The 23,491-nt window shown below is 38.9% G+C and overlaps 1 protein-coding gene across 1 annotated transcript in view; it reads right to left on the bottom strand.

The window, feature by feature from the left end:
• UBE2G1 (ubiquitin conjugating enzyme E2 G1) overlaps positions 1 to 23,491 on the bottom strand; it is a 93,128-nt gene that overhangs the window by 44,118 nt on the left and 25,519 nt on the right. The window lies entirely within an intron of this gene.

Raw genomic sequence — 23,491 nt, 5'->3', positions numbered from 1 at the left:
GCCTGCAACCAAGGTACAGGCCCTTCGGTCCACCGGCCAACACTCTATCCACTGAGCCAACTGGCTAGAGCTCAAATTTCACTTTTAATTAACAATGAAAACTTTCCAGAAGTCAAAATAGTCATAACCATCCTGTGGTTACTTGCATTCTAAGTAGAAAGCTCTTTCATAGTCTTCCTCATAAATAAAGAAGAGGCAGGCAAATATTTTTAAGATTGTTTATACAAACTTAAAATACATCCCTGAGCTTAAAATATTTCATTACAATTAGCGCTAAATTTTAATTAGTAAATTTCCTATTTTCAGTTGTTTTAAATTCAGTACCATAAATATCTGTATTGTAATCTCATAGGCAAAAATATAATTTACTGCTACTTTATTAGTAAGGTGAGCTTTATTTTATGTGCTAATTACAACAAAATGGCATGCTGTCATTTTCCTGGTTTTTTTAAGATTTATCTTTTTCATAATTCATATTAAATAAAAACATCAATTTTTAAATATTATATTCAGATATATATCTAAGCTCTTATTTCTTTTGATCATTGTTTGGTAACATCTCACTTGGTTTCTTTGTTTGCATTACTTGTGTTTTACTTATTGTCTTGTTTTCCTGCATTGGCTAGAACATTACTGCAAAATAGAAAAAAAGGTAGTAATAAAGGTAGTAAATATAGGTAGTATCCTTTTATTATTTCTATGTATTTATACCAACTGTTGATTCCCAACCACCATTATTTATACATTACAGCAGTTTCATTCTTTTCATAGGGTTCTAAGTAGTTTGTTGTTTGTTTTTAAAGATCAAGCATAAATGGACACTGAATATTTTTTCAAATGCCTTTTCAACATTTGTGTACATTAGTGATCCACAATCATGGTATTGTTTCTCCCTTAATGTATGAATATACAGTATTAGTAATAATATGAATACATTATCTCAGCAATCCTAAATAGAATCCCATTGGTCATTTACTGTACTTCCATTTTCAACTACAATGTTGACATCTATACTGAGATTGGTCTAAAAGTTTTTCTATGCTGTCAGATTTTGATATCAGAGTTTTCATTTATACCCCTTACAATAGAGTAATTAATATAAACAAGTAAAAAAAAAGTGGGATAAGTACCAGAATAAATAGATCAATGGAACATGCTGGACAAAAACAGGTTATTTGGAAATTTACAGGATTGTACATTGGGGGAGAAGGGAATAAAACTTATATTCACATTATACATTTATTACATAATATAACATTTACCAAAATAATTTATTCTTATTTATTTATATATTTTTAAAATTAATTGATTTCAGAGAGGCAGAGAGACAGATAGAAACATCAATGATGAGAGAGAATCATTGATTGGCTGCCTCCTGAACGCCCCCTACTGGGGATCGAGCCCGCAACCTGTGCATGTGCCCTTGGCCGGAATCGAACCCAGGACCCTTTAGTCTGCAGGCCAACGCTCTATCCACTGAGCCAAACCAGCTAGGGCTATTCTTATTTAATTTTTTTTTTAAATATATTTTATTGATTTTTTACAGAGAGGAAGGGAGAGGGATAGAGAGTTAGAAACATCGATGAGAGAGAAACATCGATCAGCTGCCTCCTGTACAACTCCTACTGGGGGTGCGCCCGCAACCAAGGTACATGCCCTTGACCGGAATCGAACCTGGGACCCTTCAGTCCGCAGGCCAACGCTCTATCCACTGAGCCAAACCGGTTTGGCGCCTTATTTAATTTTTTTAAAATTTTTTTTTATTGATTTCAGAGAGGAAGAAACATCAATGATGAGAATCATTGATCGGCTGCCTCCTGAACGCCCCCTACTGGGGATGTGCCCGCAACCCAGGCATGTGCCCTTGACGGGAATTGAACCCAGGACCCTTCAGTCCACAGGCAGACGCTCTATGCACTGAGCCAAACCGGCTTAGGGCTATTCTTTTTTTTTTTTTATTATTTCTTTGGCTCAACTAAGCAAGAGATGAAACCTAAAAGTCAGAATAACAGCTTTGTCTACATAAAAATGTAACTACTTGAACCACAGAGAAAAATTACTAACATATGACCAAATGTTAATCTACTTTTAGTGTATAGATTCACATAAGAAATACAAAAAAAAGGCAATTCAAAAAGTAAAAACCAGAATGGATAACAAATGTACAGTGGTTCCTCCCTTAGCCTTGTATCCATGCATATGAGCATAACCAATGGACAATGACAATAGGGGGTGGGGGCATGTGCTGGGGGCGGGAGCAGGCAGACAGAGGTCAATGGGGGAAAAGGAGACACATGTAAAACTTTCAATAGTAAAGAATTTTTTTAAAAACACTAAACAATAATAATAATAAAAACAAAAAAACTTCACACAACTATTTCTTCACCTGGGTAGAGGTTATACTGTCATTAAATAACAATTCTTTAAACTGCACATGTTTTATACTACATGTATCTCACACACACACACACACACACATTATTCTGCATGTCTGAACAGAGCATAAGAGTAAAAAAGACAAATACTGGGGGGAAAACTGAAAATAAATAAATTTTAAAGAGAGACTTTTAAATAATTTTTTTACTTTAAACATATAAAAACTACCCAATACAATCTACAGATTCAATAAAATCCCTATTAAAATCTCATAAATGGACCTGGCCAGTGTGGCTCAGTTGGTTGAGCATTGTCCCAAGCACCAAGAGGTCACAGGTTTGATTCCTGGTAAAGGCACATGCCCAGGTTGCAGGCTCGATCCCAGGTCAGGGTGTGTTGTAGGAGGCAGCCAATGTCTGTCTGTCTGTCTGTCTGTCTGTCTATCTGTCTCTCTCTCTCTCTCTCTCTCTCCCCTTCTAAAATCAATTTTTAAAAAATACAACCCATAAAAGAAATAGTAATAATTTTTTTAATCTCATAAATGTTTTTTGAAGGGGGGAAAAAACAACCCATCCTAATAGTTATATGGAATCTCAAGAGACTCTGAATAGCCAAAGCAATCTTGAGAAGAAAAGAACCAAGTTGGCAGGCTCATACCTCTGATTTCAAAGCTTACTGCAAAGACACAATAATCAAAACAGTGTAGTGCTGGCACAAAAACAATCATATAAACCAATGGAATAGAATAAAGGCCCAAAAATAAACCCTTGCATACGCGGTCAAATCATTTTCACCAAGGGTGCCAAGACTATTCATTGGGGAAAGGACAGTCTTTTTTCAACAAATGATACTGTGAAAACTAGATGTCCACATGAAAAAAATAAAGAAATGAAGTTGGGTTCTTACTTCACACCATATTTAAAAATAAACTGAAATGGATCAAAGACCTACATTTAAGAGCTAAAACTATAAGATGCTTAGAACATAAGGGAAAATTCGCAATATTACATTTGGCAGTGATTTCTTGGATATGATACCAATACACAGGCAACTTAAGAAAAAAAAAGTTAAATTAGACCTACCATCAAAATTAAAAACTTATGCATCAAAGGCAACCTACAGAATGGGGAAAATCTGCAAATCACAGATCTGATATGGGATTAATGTCCAGAATATACAAATCTCATAAATTTAGGGGGGAGGGGTTTATTCAAAAATGGGCAAAGGATTTCAATGGACATTTTCCCAAAGATATACAGGTGGCCAAACAAACACATGAAAAGATGCTCAGCATCACTAATCATTAGGGAAAGGCAAATCAAAACTACGAGATACCCCTTCACACACCCATTAGAATAGTGATTATTTTTTAATTAAAAATAAAATAAAGCTAAATAAGTGTTGACAATGATATACAGAAACTGGAGTCATTATGCATTACTAATGGGAATGTTAAGTGGTGCAGCCACTACCAAAGATAATATAGCAAGCAATTCCTCAAAAAATTAAAGATGATGGGCAAAGGACCTAAATAGACACTTTTTGAAAGAGGACATACAGAAGGTCAAGAGACATATGAAAGCATGCTAAAAGTCACTACTCATCCGAGAGATGCAAATCAAAACAATGAAGTACCATCTCACACCTGTCAGAATGGCTATCATCAACAAATCAACAAACGACAAGTGCTGGAGAGGGTGAGGGGCTGAGGGCCGTTTGCAGGCTGGCCACACCCCCATCGGGGTGAGAGTCCCTGCTGGGGGGCGTGACTGGCCTGGGCAAGGGGCTGAGGGCCGTTTGGGGGCAGTTTGCAGGCCGGCCAAGCCCCCGGCTTTGCCCGGAAGGTCTCTCGGTCTAATTAGCATATTACTTTTATTAGTATAGACTAGTAGCCCGGTGCACAAAATTCACGCAGGGGGTGGGGGTCACTGGGCCCGTCCTGCACCCTCTCCAATCTGGGACATCCCTCTTGCAATCTGAAACCACTAGCTCCTAACCGCTCACCTGCCTGCCTGCCTGATTGCCCCTAACCACTCTGCCTGCTGGCCTGCTCGCCCCCAACTGACCCCCCTGCCGGCCTGATCGCTCCCAACTGCACCCCACTGCCAGCCTGATCACCTCCAACTGCCCTCCCTTCCTGGCGTGATTGCCCCTAACCGCCTCTGTCTCGGCCTCACCGCCATGGCTTTGTCTAGAAGGACGTCCGGAAGGTCTCCTTGTCTAATTAGCATATTACCCTTTTATTAGTATAGACTAGAGGCCCAGTGCACGAAATTCGTGCACTGGGGGATGGGGTTCCCTCAGCCAAGCCTGCCCCTCAGTTTGGGAGCCCTCAGTGGATGTCCTACTGATGGCCACAGTCTGGCAGCAGAGGCTCGGTGCAGCCGTCCCCGTGTGTGTGTGTGTGTGTGTGTGTGTGTGTGTGTGTGTGTCTGCCCCGCCACATAGGCTCTGAGCAGTTGCCGCGTGTGTGTGTGTGTGTGTGTGTGTGTGTCCACTGGTGGTCTGCTCCCAACCACATTGGAAGCTCAGAATAGGCTCTGTGTGTGTGTGTGTGTGTGTGTGTGTGTGTGTGCGCGCGCACGCGCGCGTCTGCTGGAGGCCTACCACCAGCCACACCCTGAAGGCTTCAAGCAGGCGCCCCTCTCTGTTGATCACTCAGGCTCCTGGCCTCCACCGCATGTTGTACTCTCCCCTGAGCTGTGGCCAGGGTGGGGCGCCCTTCCCTACTGTGGGATCCCCAGGGCTACCTAGGGAAAGGCACACAGGGGGGCTGGCTGCAGGCCGCCCTTTCATGCTCCGTGATCGAGGCTGTGATCCCACGGGCAGATGCACACAGGGGCTGGCTTCAGGCTGCCCTTTGCAGCACCTCACGGCAGCGATCCCATGGGCAGGCGCACAAAGGGGCTGGCTGCAGGCCGTCCTATCCTGCTCTGTGATCGCTACTGCAATCCCAAGGTCAGGTGCACACAGGGGCTGGCTGCAAACCGCCCTTTCCTGCTCCGTGATCGCTGCTGCGATCCCACGGGCAGGTGTACACAGGGGCTGGCTGCAGACCACCCTTTCCTGCTCCGTGATCGCTGCTGCGATCCCACAGGCAGGCCGCCCTTTCCTGCTCCGTGATCGCGGCTGCGATCCCACGGGCAGGTGCACACGGGCTGGCTTCAGGCCGCCCTTTCCTGCTATGGGATCTCCGGTTGCTCATCCCTGGTGGGAGGGCCTGTTGGGGGCCTGACTGCTGGCTGACGGACAGCAGTTCCCACCAGTGCCGGGGGATCTCCGGAGGGAGAGCTGGTTGGGGGCCTGGCCAGTGGCAGATCGCTGAGGTCATGCCTGCCAGCTCTGGGTCGGGTTGCACAGGGGTGCTGCGATCAGGGTCACAGATAGCAGGCCTGGATGGTGGCGGCCAGGCCGAATAGCATTGTCCCATCCTGTCTGTAGTATGCAAATTAGCCGCCATCTTTGTTGGCGGTTAACCGCCATCTTGACTGGCAGGTAATGTGCATAAGGCTCTGATTAGCCAATGGGAAGGGTAGCGGTCGTATGCTAATTACCATTTTTCTCTTTTATTAGATAGGATAGGTAGATATTCCCAATGCTGAGCTTTACATCCCCTATGCTAGTCTTGATCTTTAAAAAAATACTAGAAATACTTTTCACAAATTAATTTTTAAAGTAAATCTACAGTTGCAATTATTTTATGCTCTTCAAAATACTGACATACTAAATTTTTCGTAAAAGCACTTTAGGACCTTATGCATAAGAAAAACCTCTTTCATGTATTGGGTAGTTAATGAACATAATAAATATCAAGAGAATTAACAAGAGATACAATAAAGCCTAAGATTTTGGTCTGAATTCACTGCCTTACACCCTGACTACTAGAGAGAGGTGAAGATGGTGAAACAAAAAGGATGCTGTCTATATGCATAACCCATGGAAGTGAGACAGTGGGGTTGTGAGGGCCTGGGGCAGAGGGACAGGGGTGGGCTGGTGGGGGTTGATAGGGGAAAAAGGAGGACATATGTAATACTTGCAACAATAAAGATTTTTTTAAAAAAGGATGCTGTCATACTCACTTCTTTGCTTCCAGTTTCATTCCTCTACATCAAGGGTGGGGAACCTTTTTTCTGCCAAGAGTCATTTGGATCTTTATAACATCACTAGTGGCAGTCCGGTGCATGAAATTCGTGCACAGGGTGAGGGGAAGGTGTCCCACAGCCCAGCCTGCACCCTCTCCAATCTGGAACCCCTTGGGGGATGTCTGACGGCCGGTTTAGGCCTGATCCCACAGGGATCCCTCTCACAATCCTGGACCCTTGGCTCCTAACCGCTTATCTGCCTGCCTGCCTACCTGATCACCCCTAACCACTTTGCCTGCCAGCCTGCACACCCCCAATTGCCCACCCTTGCCGGCCTGCTCACCCTCAACTGCCCCCCCCCCCACTGGCCTGCTCGCCCCCACTGCCCCCCTGCCAGCCTGATCACCCCCAACTGCCCTTCCCTCCTGGCCTGATCACCCCTAACCACCTCTGCCTCAGCCCCGCCACCATGGCTTTTGTCTGGAAGGACGTCCGGAAGGTCTCCTAGTCTAATTAGCATATTACCCTTTTATTAGTATAGAGAGGCCTGGTACATGGGTGGGGGCCAGCTGGTCTGTCCTGAAGGGGGTCCCGGATCAGGGTGGGGGTCCCCTTGGGGGGCAGGGCTGGCCTGGGTGAGGGGCTGAGGGCCATTTTCAGGCTGGCCACACCCCCATTGGGGTAAGGGTCCCCACTGGGGAGCGTGGCAGCCTGGGTGAGGGGCTGAGGGCCGTTTGGGGGCCATTTGCAGGCCGGCCAAGCCCCCGGCTTTGTCCGGAAGGTCTGTGGAGGGTCTCCCGGTCTAATTAGCACATTACTCTTTTATTAGTATAGATTTGCAAGCCATACAAAATTATCAACTTAAAAATTAGCCTGCTACATATGGTCAAACATTTAATTAGCTCACACCTAATAAGTTGGCAGGACCAAGCCAAATGATTTCCCAGGCCTTATATAGCACTTGGGCCAGATGTTCCCCACCCCTACCAATGTGTAGCCTCCTGCTATAGAATAACTTATCTGCTTGAGGTACCAAGAACTCATAAAGCAACGCTGAAACATATATTTACTCAATTTTCTAAAGGAAACTTACACACTTACACAAAAAATTAAAATATAAAAATTTCTCAAGAGTAATGGGGGGGGTCAATTGGGGAAAAAGGAGACATATGTAAAACTTTAGACAATAAATAAATAAATAATAATAAAGAGTAAATGAGAACTTATATTACTGCCACTTGATGGCCTCTTGTGTTTAATTAAAAATGACAATGAAGACAACAGTGTAGCAAAATAAAAAATGTTTATATCACTGAGTAGAGTAAACATATAGGTGATTATAAAATATGTAAACAAATTATATTAAAAGGGTTGGAGAAAAAAACACAAGCAAAACCCTGAGTAATTATGTTCAGGTGAAATGAGACTGATATTTCTCTCTCCCCAATTAACCAACTTCTCATAAATATCAGTTTATTTCTATAGTTTAAAGAATAAATACATCAAAACTTTAAAACATTTTTATAATGGTTAAGAAAATAGGCATCCCTTCAATATAATATTGGTCTATCTTTTGCAGCCAATTCATAAACCAATTTCTCTCTTCCCCATATAACTTTTTTTCTTTACTATGATTCCATTTAGGCTTTTTAAAAAGGTTATTTTTTATTTATTAATTTTTCAAATATATTTTATTGATTTTTTACAGAGAGGAAGGGAGAGAGATAGAGAGCCAGAAACATGGATGAGAGAGAAACATCGATCAGCTGCCTCCTGCACATCCCCCACCGGGGAATGCACCTGCAACCCAGGTACATGCCCCTGATCGGAATCAAACCTGGGACCCTCCAGTCCACAGGCCGACGCTCCATCCACTAGGCCAAACAGGTTTTGGCAAAAAAAAAAAGGTTATTTTTTAAAATATTTTATAACATGCTGCTACTTATAATTTAAAATGTCAATAATGTTCTCTTAGACTAAAATTAAATGAGTTCATTTTCCCAAAAAAAGAACTAAACTATCACCAATAGAAGTTCCTAATAGAATTATGCCAAATAGTGATCCATTCCCTGGTGACACTCCATGACTCATTAAAAGAAAACTTAAGTATCATGCCTTTTGAATGAAAAGATTAGTTTAGTCAGCCAGATCATCCAGAGCAATGAGTTACCAGTACTAACAACATCTCATTTATTTAAAAAGCTTTACACATTATAAAGTACTTTCATGAAGTGTCTAACAATCTAGTATCTCTATTGTACAAAGCAATTGATCATACTTAGAGGTAGCATCACTCCAAAATCTAAATTATCCTGATGGAGTTTCTCAACAAAGCCACAGGCAAATTGTTTTTGAAGCAACTGTTGTCAAAAGTTTCACACACACACCCAATCCATTTCAAAGCTATTTTAAAATTTTTTATGATCTTATCTCATTTTAGGAATAGGAAATATTCTAAGTGTCAAAAAGAAAGAAAACTTAAGAAAGCCTAATTAACTGGACAACTAAAAAAATTTTCCATATGTCCAAATACCATTAAAAAATTAAAAGGCAGCCCCAGTCAGCATGGCTCAGTGGTTAAGCATTGACTTATGAACCAGGAGGTCATGGTTCAGTTCTGGGTCGAGGCATATGCCTGAGTTGTGGGCTCAATCCCCAGTGTGGGGCATGCAGGAAGCAGCCAATCAATTATTCTCTCATATCTTTGATGTTTCTATCTCTCTCTCCCTCTCTCTTCCTCTCTGAAATCAATAACAATGTATTTTAAAATAAATTTTTTAATTAAAAGGAAAACAACTGCTCTTACAAACCTTTAAAACAACCAGCCCACATGTATACAATTCAAAACTGTCAAGAAGTCTTCAACTTCCTTGAAATTTTTAAAAACAAATTTATATTCCTTTACCTAGCAGAATCAAACATTTTTAGAAGTCCCTGAGAGTATTAAGAACATGGTAAAAAGTGGCATTTTAGTTTTTAATGCAATGATAGTGGAAATATAAATTGGTACATTTTAGAGGCAATTGGTGATATTTATTAACAATATCAACAAGGTACATATTTAATAAGTACTGGGGATATAAAACACAACATGATAGCCCTAACCGGTTTGGCTCAGTGGGTAGAGCATCAGCCTGCGGACTGGAGGGTCCCAGGTTCGATTCCAGTCAAGAACATGTACCTTGATTTTGGGCACATCCCCAGTAGGGGGTGTGCAAGAGGCAGCTGATTGATGTTTCTCTCTTATGGATGCTTCTAACTCTCTATCCCTCTCCCTTCCTCTCTGTAAAAATCAATAAAATATATATATATAAAAACACACACAACATGATGACCATAGGTAACATAAGGAAAATCAACAGAAGCATTAGCTATAATTTAAATAATTTATAATTATATGTAATTCAAAAACAACAACCTGAAAGTCAAAATTTGGAGAATAGTATGATACCAGCATATGAAATAATGCTATATTATCTATTTTTAAAACTTTGAAAGAGTATTTAATGGCATGGGAAATATTTATAATATGTTTTTAAAAGATAAAATATTGTAAATATATCTAATTCTTTTTTAAAAACACATTACACATACATACTTTAAAAAAAAACACACAAAAAAAACTTTGGCCTAAACTTCTATCTTCCAGTTCAAGGTGTCAGTTTGAGCACATGTGTTTACTTCCTTTCCTTCCCAAAAACTTAATTAAATACATTTTCTAAAGAAGTTTTAAAATAACTTTTTAATTTAAAATATTAGGAGGCTAGGGTTAGATCGTTCACAGTTCTGAAAGATGAAAAAACAAATGGAAGAATGTGAACTGATTAAGCAAGAGTGGAGGGAGCAGAAGAGCAGAATACTCACATAGGGGGCGGCAGCGAAGGAGGAAGCTAATCTTCTGGGCAGAACCCCAGAAAGGCACCAGTTCAGTGACCGTCGTACGAGGAAGGTCAGTAGTGAGAAGAGGGACTGAAAACATCTGTCATAGCAAGAAGTCAACAGAGAATGTCTAAAGTTGATAAATCAAAAAAATAAACACTATAAGCATATTATTTAGAAACATGGGGTTTAAGCCCCAGGAAATTTGAACCAAAAAGGTTTTTTTCAATTAGTTGCCTCTGGGGAGTCAGGCTAGTCATTATTATGCCTTTTGTATAACTACTATTTGATTACTTGATTGTTTAAGTTAAATGTATATATAATATTGATTTTCAGTTTTTATTCCTTTTAATTTTATACTTCTTCATTTTCCTTTCATACACAATTCCCCAATGTTTTACTTCCTTCCCACTAAGGCTGAGGCTGTGTTTCATTTAGCAATGTTTTTCAAGTGTAAGTTGTGCAGTCATGAAATTGACCTAGTGAAACATAAAGAGCATTTCTTTTTCATAATAAAAATAAAAAGTAAAATAGAGACATTGGTGCTTTCATTTCAGTTATAAATGTTTACTTAAATGTGAGTACTGGGGTACTATGTAAAATCTCTTATTGTATTTATTCTCAGCCCAGCAGTCAGTGATCCTGTAAAAATGTGAATTCGGATCATGTCACTACTTTCACTTAGAGTAATAGCATGTATGATGACCCAAAAGTTCCATCAGAATTAACTAGCATATCTTTCAACCTTTCACTTGCTACCTCATTCACTTGGCTTCAGCTATAACTGCTCTCCTTTATCATTTTCCAACATTCGAGTATGTCCCCACTTCAAGGCCTCCCGATTATTCAAATATCACCCTGCTTTAAATTATAATCACACTCTTCCAAACTTTATTTCATACCCTTACTCTTTATTACTCTTAAACATTATTTTATTCCGCTTTACTTCCTCTATCACTCTAAAGCTTTCTATTAATTTTGTTTATCTCCCCCCACCTCCACTAGAATGCATGCCCTAAAAGGTCATGGATTTTTGTTTGTTTACTGAGCTAGCCCTAGCACCTGTTAAAGTCCCTGGCATGTAGTATGCCCTCAGTAAGTATCCGTTGAGTTAATAGAATAGACTAAAAATATATATCATCTTAGGAAGATGCTAAACAATTGGCAGTCAAGCACAACAGTTTGGAGTCATTAAATTCTTGCCCAGCCATTGTGGCTCAGTGTTTTAGTGTCAACCTATGAACCAGGAGGTCGGTTCGATTCCCAGTCAGAGCACATGTCTGGTTGTACCTCTAACTCGGGGGACACGTGCAAGAGGCAGCTAATCATGATTCTTTCTCATCATTGATGTTTCTCTCTCTCTCTTCCTCTCTAAAATCAATAAAAATATTTTTTAAAAGAAATTCTGGTAATTTTAATTATAAAGATAAGCTAAGAATTATACTCTGGAGCAATCAAGTAAGGTCATTCACAATACTGAATATATTGCTGACATAACTGTGCCATACTGAATATGCAAATCTACTGAAATAATTAAAATAACCTTGGTTAACATCAACAGTAACATTATCTCAGCCATCATTTTAAAAAAACAACATCAGAGAACCTATTTCTTAAACAGTTAACATACTTTAAGGCAGCCGTACGGCCCGCCGGATCCTCCGGCCCGTTTGAAATGAATAAAACTAAAAAAAAAAAAAAAAAAAGACCGTACCCTTTTATGTAATGATGTTTACTTTGAATTTATATTAGTTCACACAAACACTCCATCCATGCTTTTGTTCCGGCCCTCCGGTCCAGTTTAAGAACCCATTGTGGCCCTCGAGTCAAAAAGTTTGCCCACCCCTGCTTTAAGGTGTAGAAGTCTTTTACTTTTTTTTTTTTTTTTTTTTTATATAAATCACAGTGAAAGTCTTATTCTCAGTAACCACAACTGGCACATTCACAATTTTCACTATTTCCTTCAACCCTGGAGATCAAGGAGGCACACTGTTGATCACCTTCATTTCTTCAGAATAAAACAAAGAGCAAATTAAAATTCAGGTGAAAGTCACATAACAGGTCTTTTATTGGGGCACACATGGATAACAGAGCCTGTCAGTCATGATTTCAATGAATTATTTTCTAGTCTACAATACAACTTAGTGAATGAAAAAATATCTTCAATAGATTTCAACAATTAACAGGGGAAAAGTCCTTGAACACCTCTCTCATACAAAAAGCACACATGGCGCCTGGCCAGGTAGCTCAGTTGGTTAGAACAACCTTGATACGCCAAGGTTGCAGGTTCGATCCTCAATCAAGGCACATACAAGAATCAACCAATGAATGCATAAATAAGTGGAATAAATCAATATTTCTCTCTAAATAAATAATCAAACAGAAAGAGAATTCAAAAGGCACACATGGCTAAAACAGATGTTTATTGTACACAAAAAAGCTTATCCAACTGCAAAAAAGAAATGTCTTTTACTCTGCAAGTGAATAATGACTTTTCCACATTTCATGCCATTAATATAGCATGACTTGATAAAACAATTTTACTTATCACTCGTTTTGTGTTCTTGGAGAATAAATTTCAATATTAGCTGCTTTGAAACTGGTTTTACCCACCTTCTCAAAAACAATGTGGTTTTACTGTTTTGACCATAAGAAGGAAAGGTCTTGGGGGGGGGGCGGGGGGGGGAGGGAAATAAACAAGACAAATTGAAAGGGCAGCTCAGACATAAATAAACAAAATTGAATGAAGTACTGAAGCCATTGGCAAAATGAAAACTACATAGTAAAAAGAAGTAGTAGACCTAATACTGATGAAAACAAATTTAGGAAATGAAATATAATCTCAAGAAAATTACACAGAACACAGCTGAAAAGAACAAAGGAAGAAGCATTTAGAAAAATAAAAAATGAAAGAAAGAAATGAAGATGAACAATCATAAAACTGACATTCCTTAAGAGAACAAAAATGAAAACATATTAAAAGAAATATAAGAAAATACTCCTAAATCGCAGATTGAAACGGCTTACCATGTAACAGGAAAATGTAATAGAGAATCACACCAAGACCGAGATATATCCTGATGAAGTTACTGAACTTCAAGGATAAAGAAAGAATTCTACCAATACCCAGGCAGAAGTAGGTCACCTACAAAGGGAAAAAGAAAGTCAGGCTCACCCCAGACTTCTCTAGAGTAACCCTATACGCCAGAAGATAATGGAATAATGTCTACTAATTACTAAGGGGAAGATAATGTAACTAAAAATTCTATAACCAACCAAAATATCATTTCACTTGTGAAAACCACTCACAGACATTTTTAAACATACAAGAGCCCTGAGAATACAGCATTCAAATAACTACTCCTCAAACAGAAAAATCTATTTGGTAAACATAATAGATTTAAATATTTTTAAATTACAGCTTTATAATAATAGCCACAGGCCTATAAACAAATTACCATATTTCATCTTTTCTAAGATAGTTTTTTTTCATATTTTAGTATCTAAAATCAGCATGCATATTATAATTTCTTTGACAGTACTTAACCATATTAGTGGCTATCAATATAAAGAGGCATCTTACAATCAATGGTACCTTAGACATAATGAAATACAGTATATAACTTCCAAAATCAAAGGAAAAACAAAGAAAATAAACCATATAGTTTAAAAATTAAAATGAAAAGAAAACCAAGCAAAAAGATAGGATGAAAAAAAAGAGTATTACAGAAGCAAAACCAAACATACAATATAAATTATTTTTTTAATATATATTTTTATTGTTTTCAGAGAGGAAGGGAGAGGGAGGTAGAGATAGTAACATCAAGGATGAGAGAGAATCATTGATTGGCCGTCGCCAGCACACCCCCACACACTGGGGATGGGTCCTGCAACCCAGGCTTGTTCCTCGACTGAACTGTGACCTCCTGGTTCATACTCAACCACTGAGCCACACTGGCCAGGCCACATTAATATAAATTATTAAAAGTAGCTCAGACTGGGTCAAAAAGACTAATCTTTATCTCCAACTACATGGGGTCTACATGAGACAAACCTAAAACAAAGACTGAGGGGTTAAAAGTAAAATGTTAGACAATAGCATACCAGGCAAGTATAAACACTCTTAAAACCAGTTGCATTCAAAGTAAACACTAAAGGTGGCCAAAAAAGAAGGGGGGGAGGGTCACATTTTTAAATGATCACAATTATAATCTATAAAGAAGATATAATGTTTATAAAACTATATACACCAAAACCTACAAATATATATTTGGAATCAAAACTTTAAAAGAAAACTGGACAAAAATAAATATAGAAGGTAATCACCATTTCAGTCCTGAAAGATCAAACAAAACAAATGATAAAATGGCTGAACATATGAAGGAATAGGATGAAATCCTTATGGAACATTTATAAAAACTGATCATCTATTTACACTATAATACCTGAAAATTCAAAAAAGTAGAAATGATAGAGACCATAATCTGACAATGAAGCAATTAAGCTACTCTCCTTAGTGGAGGAGACTTGACCACTTATATACTATCTCACCCTAAACTTTCTCCATTCAAAGATGAAAACCAAAAGCAATATAGACTATCTAGTAAATAACAGTTATAAAAGCTTCCTATATAAAAAGCCTTTAGTACACAAATAAAGCTATACTCAATGGATCAAGAGTTGAAATTAAATGTATTAAGCACTCAACTCAAGATTAGAAAATAAAATACTTTGAAAATCAGAATAAAGGAATTTAAGAAATTCTCGAGTTAAACACTAGAAAGCAGAAGCTAATACATTTAATTCTAAAACAGAAGAGTTGCATTTTGAAGGAAAAAACAAAACAGATAAACCATTAACTAGACTAAAAAAATTTACATAACATTAGAACTAAAAAATAAGAAGATGCAGAGGAAACCAAAATAAGTATGAAGTAAGTTTCCAGGAAATTTTAAGCTACTAAATTTTAAAATGCAGATAAAATTGACGGTTTCCTAGGAAAATGCAAATTATCAAGTGGAATCAAGTAGACTAGAAAACAAACCCCTAGATAACCTCCAAAAAATTTAATAAATTGTCAAAGATTTAGCTCCCAACCACTCCAAACATTTTCATAGTAATTTCAAAAGGTAATTCCTTTATTAAAAATTTTATTAAACTATATCCAGAAAAGAAAATTCCCTACATTTCATCAAGCCAATCGCAGAGAAAAATCTTGAAAAAATTCTAAATAATAACAAACACTATTATATGGTACTTAATATATATATTCCAGACACTGGTCTAGATAAGCAAGGTTCATAACATCAACTCATTTATTCTCAAAACAATCTGACAAGCTTGAGGGTCCAAATATTTAACAGCAGGTATAGAATAGTCACCAAACCCATCAGAAGGATGCCAGAGCTAGGCTACGTTGGAGCCTAGTCCTAAAGGCCCTCTTTTTGTGTCACATATTATCCTTTTAGTGGCTAGATCACAAGGAAGAAGGCTCATAGCCAAGAATGGATCAAGTATTTTAACAACTTGTACATTACATTAATGCTAGTTCCTACTGACTTTTTACCACTCCTTGCCTATGTGCTGAGAACAACAACTTATCTCCATTTTACAGTTGAGCAAACAGACCCAGAGAAGTTAGATAACAGAGGTTGGGGTTTGAACGCAATACAATGAGGCTCCAGAGATGAGGCATTTAACCTCTATGCTATGGGACCTTCCTAAATTAAAATATTAGTAAATATAATCCAATAATAAATTTAAAAGGTGTCACTCCTTCACAAATTCAAGAGAGGCTCAATCTTTTGAGCTAACATCATATTAAAGTCTAAAGAGAAAAGGCATTCATTTTTATTGTTGAAAATATCTCATAAAATTCTAGTCTTAAAAGGAAAGAGAATTCCAGCCCTAGCCAGTCTGGCTCAGTGGGTAGAGCATTGGCCTGCGGACCAAAGGGTCCCGGGTTCAATTCCAGTCAAAGACACATACCTCGGTTGCAGGCTCCTCCCAGGCTCGGGCCCTGGTCAGGGAGTGTGCAGGAGGCAACCAATCGATGTGTTATTTTTCTCACATTGATGTTTCTCTCTGTCTTTCCCTCTCTTCCACTCTCTCTAAAATCAATGGAAAAACATCATCGGACCGTAACCGGTTTGGCTCAGTGGATATAGCATTGGCCTGCGGACTGAAAGGTCCCAGGTTCGATTCCGGTCAAGGGCATGTACCTTGGTTGTGGGCACATCCTCAGAAGGGAGTGTGCAGGAGGCAGCTGATCGATGTTTCTCTCTCATCGATGTTTCTAACTCTCTATCCCTCTCCCTTCCTCTCTGTTAAAAAAAAAAAAAATCGAGTGAGGATTAAAAAAAGAGAGAATCCCAATAAAAGAGGTGGGTATAGAACGAATATTTTAAGACACCACATAATATACATTAAGCTGTATATATGTATATATTTGTTAAAGATTTTATATACACAGATAATATATTAAGCCAGTAAGGTGAAAACCAGAAGTAGTCCCATTAAAGTCCACTAACAGGACAAAACAAGGATGCCTGCCAAGAAAACTATTGTGGAAGAGAGGAAATGAAGATGAACAATCACAAAACTAATGTTCCTTGAAAGAAAAAGAAAAATGAAAGCATGTAACACCATTAATAGTTAAATAAACTATTCATAGTAATAAATAATAAAAAACATTTAACACTTTTAGAACAATCAAGCAATGTACTCAGGTTTAAAATATATTTAAAGAGATTTGAAAATAATTACTTTATAGCTAGGAAAGCCAACAAAACCAAATGAAAACCTAGAACTAAGCAACCAATTAAACAAATTAACAGCTTCCTTACACATAAATACTAATAAAAACACAGTAGATAAATTAAAACAAGCTATTCAAAAGTAAAACACTGCATTAAAAATTTACTTAAAATACACAAAAAGAAACATTTTAAGCTTGATTTTAAAAGCACATCTATTATACCATTTGAATTTTAAGTATTCAGGGACAAATTTTTCCGGCTACTAAAAAGTGTACTCTAACTATTATTCTAACTACATCTTCATATACCAGTAATCCCCTCTTATTCAGAGTTGCAGTTTTCACTTTAAAAAGTGATCCTATAGTCAGATCATGTCTCTCCTCTGCTGAAAACCCTCCTTGGCTCTCCACTTTACTTAGAGTGGAAGTCCTTATAATGGCTCTTAAGTCCTACCTTCTCCTTTAGCTGTCTGACTTCATCTCCTACTTATCTTCCCACTGCTCACTTTAAGCTTTCCACACTGATCAACAAGTCTAATGTCCCATTAACCTAAGTTCCAGAAAGAGGTAATAACCAGAAAAGGGGAGGGACATCACACACACAATTTTCCCAGAACTACACTTAAATTTGTAATAGGACCTTCAAAATGCCTAAGACATTAATGGCAAGGTTCACACTAACATACATCAAAATAAAATTTCAAAACACCAAATCCCAAAAACTTCCAGACAAAAAAAAAGTGACTTTTTTAAAAATCAAAATCTCAAAATTGATACTGACTTTACAAGTGAGAAGGGCAGCTGTTATAAGTCCTTTAGAATTGATTTTTTAATCTCTTTGCTCATAATTAATAAAAATAAGATATATGTAAATGAAAAAAACTCTAAAATTACAGTAATCCACATAGTATAATTTGGCCTAAGAATGAACTTGGAGATCTAGAGAACAGAAATTAACCAAAATACACACAGAAATTTGGTATGTAATGAATGTGATAGCATTTCAAATCAGGTGGGGAGAATGATTAGTAAAAAATGGTGTGTTAAGACAATTAGCTCAGAGAAAACAAAGCCAATCTCTACCTAACTCCTTACAATTTAAAAAAAGTGCAAATGAATAAAATGTTTAAAAGTAAAAAACAAACCCATAAAAGTAAAAAAAAGAAAATGTGGAGCATACGATGGGAAGATCTTTATAATATTGGTTTAGTAAAAGCCTTAAATCATATACAAAACCTAGAAGCTGCAAATGAAAAGACTGAACCTTTAAGTTTCTCAAAGACTTAAAAGGGGGAGAAAGGAACTCAAAGGACAAAGCTGAGGGGAAAATATTGGCATGTTTGACAGAGTTAATCCCCAAGTGGGTAAAGGCCACTCACAAGTCAATGAGATTAAATCCTAACATCTGCAAAAGGAGTAAATACTAATGTCCAAAATATTCATGAACTATTTAACCTATTTATTATTTTAATAATTCTTTATTGTTGAAACTATTACATATGTCCCGCTTTCTCCCCCACCCCATTGACCCCCTCCAGCCTGCCCCGCCCTCTGCCCCAGAGGGTCTCCGCCCAATTGTCTGTATCCATGGGCCCATGCACACAAGGTCCATGGTTGATTACCTCCCACCCACCCACCCTCCCCCATCTTCCCTCCAAAATTCTGTACTCTGTTCCATGCTTCCATGTAATTCTCTGACTTCTTAATGCTGATGTGCCCAAAATCTTAGTCCTTTATCCTCTTCTCTTACTGATTGCATTTAGCCTCATGGCTTACATACAATCTATAAACTAACAATCTCCCAGTTTATGACTCTAAGCCAAGCCTCTTCATCACTGAATACCGTGTTATATATGGTAAGCTGCCTGTCTAACTTCTCTACTTCAATGTCCAATAGGCAAATCAAAATTAGTATATTCAAAACTGAGCACCTGGTAATTTTTTCTCCTAGTCCTGTAGTCTCTTCCATCTCAGTTAATGCCAACTTCATCCTTTCAGTTACACAGGCCAAAAACCTTGAAGGCGTCCTAGATTCATTTTCTTTCACACACTCCACTACCCAAAAAAATCTGGTTCATCAGTAAATCCTGACTACTCTATTTAGCAAATATATACAGAATTCAACCATTTTCATTTCCACTGCCACCATGTCCAAGCCAATATTTCATCTGGCATTGCTAAAGTCTTATAACCACTCTATTTATTTCTACCTTTTCTCTATGCAGTCTATATTCTCAGCATCATAACCCAAAAGCAATCCTGTTAAAATTTAAATCAGATCATGTCACACCTATGCTGAAAATTTTTTTACAGTTTCTCACTCAAGAGTAAAAGAAAGTCCTTACCTATAAGGACCACACTGCCACCTTGCTGTTTCTCTGACAAACTAGGCCCCTTCTCCCACCTCAGAGCCTTTGTACTTATTATTGCCTCTTCCTGGAAAGCTTTTCCCCCAGAGACCAATGCTCCACCCAACTTTTTATTTCAGTTCCCCGTTTTATTTTCTCTCTGGGGCACTTATCAGACTAATACACCATATTTTAAACCTAGTTATCTAGCTTATCTGTCTTCCCACACTAAATATATAAATTCTGTACCTGCAAGATTTTTATGTTCTGTTCTTTAAAGATTCTAAGCACTACTATGCTTAGAAAGTAGGCACTCAAATATTTCTTAAGACTATAGAATTAAACTTGATCTGTTAGCACTTTAAATTGCAAGTGCTATGTAGGATCATTTTTACATGAGCCTATCGCTTAAAAGCTAAAACAAAGTCAACTACTCTTTTCCTATGCAAGAGGATGAGGGATTTCATTATACTCTTCTTCAAACCTTTTTTCCAGAATGGAAAAAATATATACATATATTACTGGTAAATTTATCTTCAGTTGCAACAGATATAAACTCGGGAGACTAAAACTCTAGGGATGCCTCTGGAAGAAAACAGCAATGGCTATTATCCAAAGAGCTGAAGCAAACAGCTCTAGAAGGTTTCTGAAACAGCACTGAATCCTTCACTTATTGAAGGCAGAGCCAAAGTTATTCTGAATAGTAAGGCACTGTAATATGAGGGATAAATAGTAAAACAAGAAAACAAGCAATAAAGAGTATAGTTATTGCCCAGCTGGTGTGGCTTAGTGGTTGAGCATCAATCTATGAACCAGGAGGTCGTGATTCGATTTCCAATCAGGGCAACATTCCCAGTACGGGGCACGCAGGAGGCAGCCCATCAATGATTCTCTCTCATCATTGATGTTTCTCTCTCTCTTTCTCTCTCTCTCCCTTCCTCTCTGAAATCAATAAAAATATATTTTTAAAATAGTATAGTTATTGCCATTAACACTGACCACACAACATACATTTATACCACAAAGAATCTACAACCCAGAAGGCCAATCAATAATATGAAACAGGCTGTCAATATAGCTTGCCCTAGTAATAAAGCTAGTGGTCAAATGAAAAGGAATGGGTCTCGGTAGTTATTTTAATCCCAGTATTAAAAAATAAAAAATCCTTAACCTAACCACAAGGCACATAAGTAAACTAAGAAGTTGGCAAAACAAAATACTCCAATAACTAGAGAGAACCATAAATAACCCCAAATATAATTTCTTTCAAATATAATTTTTCTTAAAAATAAAGGCAAAATGCTAATTTTAACTCTATTATATATAATCATGTTTAATTCAGTATTCGTGGTTTTTCTTGAATTTTCAGGTAAACTTATTAGTTCTAGGATATTTACACCATATTTTATACTGTAGCTTTGGGTACACCCTGGTAAAATGTATAGCACTAGACAAGCATGAGTTGATGGCAAATTAGAGTAACCCTACATTTGCAAAAATGAGGCATGAATTTAAGTTTCACAGATTATTCAAATTATAAATACCATCACCAGAAAGTACACCTAGTCTAAACCAGCTCAAGAAAAAAATTTAACAATTGCAAGAACTCATTTAGGTAATGCATATTTGAATTTTATACAATTTAGATAAGACCAAAGCAGCAACACGTGACCTTTTTAAAAAATATGTATTTTTTAATTTTTTTATTGATTTCAGAGAGGAAAGGAGAGGGAGTGAGAGATAGAAACATCAATGATGAGAGAGAATCATCAATCGGCTGCCTCCTGCACACCCCACACCAGGGATCAAGCCCGCAACCTAGGCACGTGCCCTGACCAGGAATTGAAATGTGACCTCCTGGTTCAGAGGTCGACATTCAACCACTGAGCCATGCTGGCTGGGGTGACCTTTCTTAAAACTTACCAAATTTTCCGCAGAAAGGTAGAATAGTAAAATGACCTATCATTCGGGTTCAATTATCCACATGGACCATCTTATTAGTCTATATATCCTTACCTATAACCCTTCAACCTAGAGAGTTTTAAAGTAAATTCCAGATGTCACGATATTAATATCCTTTCCTATATAATAAAAGACTAATATGCAAATCGACTGAATGGAGGAATGACCAGTCACTATGATGTGCACTCACCACCAGGCGGCAGACGCTCAACATAGGAGCTGCCCCCAGCCCGTGGGTGGCAGCGGGGCTCCCTCCATCGCCCCGCCAGTCGCCCCACAGATCAGCCCTGTTCGCAGGCCAGGCCTAGGGACCCTACCCATGTATGAATTTCATGCATCGGGCCTCTAGTTTTAATATAAGTTCTAAACTATAACCACAACATTATCACATCATAAGAAAAATTAACAATTTGTTAGTACTCAGTGATCAATTTTTCCCTTTTGCTCCATGAGCATTTTTACGATTAGTTGGTCAGAATCAGGATTCGTCCAAACAAAATCCTCACATTGTATTTGGTTAATAGGTCTCTCTTAATTTATAGATTTCCTGAGCCTTTTCTTGTCACTTATTTGTTGAAGAAATCAAGACACTTGTCCTATAGAATTTCCTTCTAGATCTTACTGATTGTATCCACTAATGGTGTCTATGAACATGTTCTTCTGTACCTTGTATTTGCTATAAATTGCTAGAGGCTTGATCAGATTCAGATTTGAATTTTTTGGCAAGAAATTTTATAGGTGGTGCCTCTGCATCACATCAAGAGGCACATGTCTGGTTTGTCCCTCTTTTTATGATCTGTGGATTCAGGTGTTGTCAGCTTTTACTTATTAGCTTTTTTATTTGTTAATGATCATTGATTGCCTAGATCTATTTTATTAGAGGTTGCAAAATGGTGATATTCTAATTCTTTGTTTCTTCATTTATTACCTGGAATCTACACTAATAAAAGAGAAACATGGTAATTAGCGTACGACCGCTACCCTTTTCATTGGCTAATCAGTGAGTATATGCAAATTAACTGTCAGCCAAGATGGCGGCCGGCAGCCAGGCACTGAAACAAGCATGAGGCTTGCTTGCTGCGGACTCCAACGTTCCCCGCCTCACTTGCCGGCCTCTCAGCTGCAACTCTAAGCAACAATGTACTATGTTGCAAATAAGAAGCTAAACAAAACCCCAGAAACCGGCTTCCATTCAGCCTGGCTCTGACCGCAACATTGTATCGATGTTTTCAGCAGCGAGGCCTCAGAGCTAAAGCTGGCCCAGAATAAAAAAAAAAAAAGAAAACAAGGAGCGGTTGGAAGCTTTAGTCACTCGCCAGCCAGAAAACGGCCCTCAGCCCCTCACCCAGACTGGCCAGGCACCCGCACCCTGATCCAGGACACCCTTTAGGGCAAACCAGCCAGCCCCTACCCATGCACCAGACCTCTATTCTATATAGTAAAAGGGTAATATGCCTCCCGGCACCGGGATCAGCGGAGCAGCGAGGCTCCCGGCACCAGGATCAGCGTGACAGGGGGCAGCGCCCAAACCCCCTGATCGCCCTGCGGCTCTGTGTGTGACAGGGGACAGGGCCACAACCTCCCTATCCACCCTGCTATGTTCGTGACAGTGGAAGGCACCCCAACCCCCTGATCAACCCTGCTCTGTGCCTGATAGGGGGGAGCTCCCCAATCTCCTGATTGCCCTGCGGCTCTGTGTGTGACAGGGGGGAGCTCCCCAACCCCCTGATCGGCCCTGCTCTGTGTGTGACAGGGTGCGGCACCCCAACCCCCGCCCCCCCCCCCCACAGGCCCTGCTCTGTGTGTGACAGGGTAGAGCCATAACCTCTCCATCGGCCCTGCCCCGAGTGTGATAGTGGTGGCGCCCCAACCTCCTGATCGGCCCTGCTCTGTGGGTGATAGAGGGTGGCGCCCCAACCCCCCTCCACGGGCCTTGCTCTGTGTGTGACAGGGTAGAGCCATAACTTCCCCATTGGCCCTGCCCCGAGTGTGACAGGGTGCAGCGCCCCAACCCCCTGATCAGCCCTGCTCTGTGTGTGACAGGGGGCGGTGCCCCAACTCCCCTATCGGCCCTACTCTGTGAGTGA

Source organism: Myotis yumanensis, unplaced genomic scaffold (genome assembly GCF_028538775.1).
Source record: "Myotis yumanensis isolate MYYU_CA2020_CCGP unplaced genomic scaffold, mMyoYum1.0.hap1 SCAF_16, whole genome shotgun sequence".
Classification (NCBI taxonomy): domain Eukaryota; kingdom Metazoa; phylum Chordata; class Mammalia; order Chiroptera; family Vespertilionidae; genus Myotis; species Myotis yumanensis.
The sequence above is the reverse complement of the archived record's forward strand: the minus strand, read 5'-3'. Positions and strand labels throughout refer to the sequence as shown.